Here is a 5,535-nt window from a genome sequence, read left to right on the forward strand (position 1 = left end):
TCGCTCTGTCGCCCAGGCTGGAGTGCAGTGACGTGATCTCAGCTCACTGCAACCTCTACCTGTCAGATTCAAGTGATTCTCCTACCTCAGCCTCCCAAGTAGCTGGGGTTACAGGCATGCGTCACCACACCCGGCTCATTTTTGTATTTTTAGTAGAGATGGGGTTTTATGGTGTTGGTCAGGCTGGTCTCGAACTTCTGACCTTGTGATCCGCCCGACTTGGCCTCCCCAAGTGCAGGGATTACAGGCATAAACTACTGTGCCCAGCCGACCTGGGGACTTCCTGAAGGCAAGAACCATAACTTATTTATCTGGGTATTCCCAGCATCTTTCCAGAGCCCAGTGCATGGTAGGTGTTTAATGCACGTTTATTTATTTTTAATTTTATCTTTAGAGACAGGGTCTCATTCTGTTGCCCAGGCTGGAGTGCAGTGGTATGATCACGGCTCACGGAAGCCTCCAACTGGGGGGCTCAAGTGACCCTCCCGTCTCAGTTCCCTGAGTAGCTGGGATTACAGGTGCACACCACCACACCCCACTTAATGCACATTTGTTGGTTGGGTGGATGATTTTGGTGTAGAGGGTGCCAGGTTCTGAGGGCTCCATAGGATGTGGGGGGGCAGCATTGCTGGCAGCCTGGAGTTTCACCTTTAAGCCCCCCATTATTTATTTATTTATTTATTATTATTATTTTTGAGATGGAGTTTCCCTCTTGTTACCCAGGCTGGAGTGCAATGGCTCAGTCTTGGCTCACCACAACCTCTGCCTCCGGGGTTCAAGCGATTCTCCTGCCTCAGCCTCCCCAGTAGCTGGGATTACAGGTATGTGCCACTAGGCTCGGCTAATTTTGTATTTTTAGTAGAAATAGGGTTTTTCCATGTTGGTCAGGCTGGTCTTGAACTCCCAACCTCAGGTGATCCGCCACCTCGGCTTCCCAAAGCGCTGGGATTACAGGCGTGAGCCACTGCGCCTGGCCGATCCCCCCATTATTTATAACAGCTGGCTTTCCTTTCAGATACTCCTTTTGTGTACTGTATGCTTTGACCTTTATGTCTAAAACTTACAGATCATCTCCATAATGCCTGGCTGAGACCCACCAGCCTGAGCCCATGGAGGATGCCCAGCGGAGGCACCTCTCCCTGTCTTCTTCAGGGTCAGTGAGTGTCCATAAGTGCCTACTGGTCAGCATGGGACCGGTGACCAGTTGGTCCATGGGCCTAGTGATGAACCAGTCCCAGCAGCTTTAGAATCTGCAGTTTAAGGCGAGGCGCGGTGGCTCACGCCTGTAATCCCAGCATTTTGGGAGGCCAAAGCAGACGAATTACCTGAGGTCAGGAGTTCGAGACCAGCTTGGCCAACGTGGCGAAACCCTGTCTCTACTAAAAATACAAAAATTAACCTGGTGAGGTGGCGGGCACCTGTAATCCCAGCTACTCCCAAGCTGAGGCAGAAGAAACACTTGAACCCGGGAAGCAGAGGTTGCAGTGAGCCAAGATCGCACCACTACATTCCAGCCTGGGAGACCAAGCAAGACCCGCCTCAAAAAACAGAAACAAACAAATAAAATCATCTTCAGTTTCTCTTCAGTAGCTCCCTTCCCCTTTCCCTCACAGGGTCCTACTGCACAGCAGGCATCCTCAGGGCTACCTCCTGGCTTCCTCAGCACTGCGGGTTTCCCATCTTTTGGGTCCCTGCGTAAAGATAGGAAGGGAGGGTTATCTAGTCTGAGATCCAGTCTGCATAATTAGCCCGCTCAAAGCCTCCCACCTCCCTAATTACCGTTATCATGGATACACCCACTCAGCTGGCCATTCCTACATTCCTGCTTCCCTGTCCTTTGCAGAGTTCCCTAGGGGGCTGGAGAGGTGATGAGGGAACCCAAATCCCTTGGACTGTGGCAGAGAGTCCCCTACTTCCCTGGCCAATCTCTGGGAACCCCTAGAAAGGAAGTGCTCTACCTCCCTCAACCCCAAAACTGCATGGGCAGAACTGCCAGGAAGGAAGGAAGGGAGGAAGGGAGGGAGGGAGGGATAACCGCCAGTAAGATGCCCTGAGCTTCAGTCTCCGTATGTGTAAAATGAAAGGGTTGCATAGATGATCTTTAAGAGTTATCTGGGGCCGGGCGCGGTGGCTCAAGCCTGTAATCCCAGCACTTTGGGAGGCCGTGACGGGCGGATCACGAGGTCAGGAGATTGAGACCATCCTGGCTAACACGGTGAAACCCCGTCTCTACTAAAAATACAAAAACTAGCCGGGCGAGGTGGCAGGCGCCTGTAGTCCCAGCTACTCCGGAGGCTGAGGCAGGAGAATGGCGTGAACCCGGGAGGCGGAGCTTGCAGTGAGCTGAGATCCGGCCACTGCACTCCAGTCCGGGCGACAGAGCAAGACTCCGCCTCAAAAAAAAAAAAAAAAGAGTTATCTGAGGCCAGGCACAGTGGCTCACGCCTGTAATCCCAGCACTTGGGGAGGCCCAGGTGGGTGGATCACTTGAGGTCAGGGGTTTGAGACCAGCCTGGCCAACATGGTGAAACCCCGGCTCTACTAAAATATAAAAAAAAAGAAAAGAAAAAAAAATCAGCTGGGCATGAGTGGTGCATGCCTATAATCCCAGCTACTCAGGAGGCTGAGGTGGGAGGATCACTAGAGCCCAGGAGGAGGAGGTTGCAGTGAGCTGAGATTGCACCACCGCACTCCAACCTGGGTGACAGTGAAACTCCCTGTCAAAACGAACAAACAAACAAACAAAACAGTTATCTGGTTCTGACATTCCATATCTCCACCCTGAACTGTGACTCTGGGATGGGCTTAGTTAAGCATCCCCAGGGGTCTGTCTGGGGAACCCTAAGGCCTGTGCCCTGCCCTGCCCTTCCTTCTCTTTCCTTTCCTTTTCTTTTTTGAGATGGAATCTCACTCTGTTGCCCAGGCTGGAGTGCAGTGGCGTGACCCCGGCTCACTGCAGCCTCCGCCTCCCAGGTTCAAGCAATTCTCTTGCCTCCGCCTCCGGAGTAGCTGGAATTATAGGGTCGCGTCACCACGCCAAGCTAATTTTTGTAGTTTTAGTAGAGATGGGGGGTTTCACCATGTTGGCAAGCCTGGTCTCAAACTCCTGGCCTCAAGTGATCCACCTGCCTCGGCACCCCAGAGTGTTGGGATTACAGGCGTGAGCCACTGTGCCCTGCCCCCTTTCTTTTCTCCTTTTCTGAAATTGTACATAAGACTCAAGAGTCTTGGGCAGATGTATATCCAAAGCTGGGCCTTTGATTCCCTCACTGCCCCAGGAGATAAAAGGCTAAGAACAAGAAGAAGCCTGGGCCAGCCTTCCTGGGCTTGCTGCAGGTCCTGGTCCCAGCCCATCCTGGGCCCAAACCTGAGCCTAGAGGCTTAAGCAAGAAACTAAATTCAAAATAAAAAGCAGGAAAAACTGGCTGGGCGCGTTTTTTTCCACGTAGCCACTGCACTCCAGCCTGGGCAATAGAGCAAGACTCTATGTCAAAATATATATATTTTGTGTATACATATATGTATGTGTGTGTGTGTGTGTGTGTGTGTGTTGTTAGCTAGGCCTGTACTCTCAGCTGCTCAGAAGGCTGAGGTGGAAGGATTCCTTTGAGCACCAGAGTTCAAGTCCAGCCTGAGCAACACTGTGAGACCGTGTCCCTAAAAAACAGAAACAGCTGGGAGTGGTGGCTCACGCCTGTAATCCCAGCACTTTTGGAAGCCAAGGTGGGTGGATCACCTGAGGTCGGGAGTTCAAGACCAGCCTGACCAACATGGTGAAACCCCCCTCTCCACTAAAAATACAAAATCAGCTGGGCATGGTGGCAGGTGCCTGTAATCCTAGCTACTCAGGAGGCTGAGGCAGGAGAATCGCTTGAACCTGGGAGGCAGAGGTTGCAGTGAGTTGAGATTGTGCCATTGCACTCCAGTCTGGGCAACAAGAGTGAAACTCTGTCTCAAAAACAAAACAAAACAAAACAAACAGAAACAAAAAAAATTCCACACCTAAGTTTGGGAGGCAGAGGGGATTTATTGATCCATGTAACAGAAAAGGGTAAGAGTCTGTGAGCTTCAGGCATGGCTGGATCCAGGTGACTTGAGTATCTGAATTTTCTCTCCATATTTTTTTTTTTTTTTTTTGAGACGGAGTCTTGCTCTGCCGCCCAGGCTGGAGTGCAGTGGCCGGATCTCAGCTCACTGCAAGCTCCGCCTCCCAGGTTCACGCCATTCTCCTGTCTCAGCCTCCAGAGTAGCTGGGACTACAGGCGCCCGCCTCGTCGCCTGGCTAGTTTTTTGTATTTTTTAGTAGAGACGGGGTTTCACCGTATTAGCCAGGATGGTCTCGATCTCCTGACCTCGTGATCCGCCCGTCTCAGCCTCCCAAAGTGCTGGGATTACAGGCTTGAGCCACCGCGCCCGGCCTCTCCATATCTCTTTGTTCCATTTCTCTCTCTCTCTTTTTTTTTTTGAGATGGAGTCTCACTCTGTTGCCCAGGCTGCTGTGCAATGGCATGATCTCAGCTCACTGCAACCTCCGTCTCCCAGGCTCAAAGGATTCTTCTGCCTCTGCTCCTGAGTAACTGGGATTACAGGCGCCCACCACCATGCCCGGCTTTTTTTGTGTGCTTTTCGTAGAGATGGGGTTTTACCATGTTGGTCAGGCTGGTTTCGAACTCCGGACCTCTTGATCCGCCCGCCTCGGCCTCCCAAAGTGCTGGGATTACAGGCATGAGCCACCGCACCCGGCCGTTCTGTTTCTCTTATGGTAGCTTTATACTCAGGCAGCCTTACCCCTTGTGGTGGCAAATGACCTGCCAGATTTCTTGGGTGCCATTTTAGCCACCCAAGTGTTTGTCCTTCTGCATAGCCCTGCTTTGTTCGCTGCTGAACTAAATAGCACCTACCATGGGGTGCTGAATGAATGACTCCAGCAAAAGGCCCAAGATTGGCTCTTGTTGGCTCAGATGGAGTTGCATGGTCATCATCAGCCCGATCAGTGTGGCCTGCCCTGCCTGGGCCACACGGCTGGAGCTGGCCCTCCCAAAGCACGGACTGAGATGGGTGCAGAGCAGTTCCCCAGAAGGAAGAGGTGGGTCCTGTTATCAGGAGGGTTGCAAGCAAAGCCACTTTTTTTGGTTTCGGTTTTGGTCCCCTGCGTCCTTAGGACACAGAGCTGCTGCCTTTTTCTCTGAATCATCCCTAACATAGACCTGCACTGAAAATGTACCGGCTTGAGTTCTCATGGGTGCTGGCTGCGCTGAGCTCCTAAAGCTGCAGTCCCAGGATAACCTTCATTAGTGGAGGATAAGAATAGGGCTCCTGTTGGGATGCGGGGCGTCTGGCAGGTGGATCAGGTGGGGGGCAGGGCACTGGCATGGCCAAAGATGCTGGAACCCAGGATTCCTTCTGGGAAAGGACAGTGGGGCAATTCCAGGCACTGGGCCCTTCCAGTCTTCTCCTCTCCACTCTAGTCAGGAGCCTGTGATCTAAGATTCTGTTTGTTCCTTTGGATTGGGGTGGGATGGAGAGAGGGGCAGG

This window comes from Colobus angolensis, unplaced genomic scaffold (genome assembly GCF_000951035.1).
Source record: "Colobus angolensis palliatus isolate OR3802 unplaced genomic scaffold, Cang.pa_1.0 Scaffold110, whole genome shotgun sequence".
Classification (NCBI taxonomy): Eukaryota; Metazoa; Chordata; class Mammalia; order Primates; family Cercopithecidae; genus Colobus; species Colobus angolensis.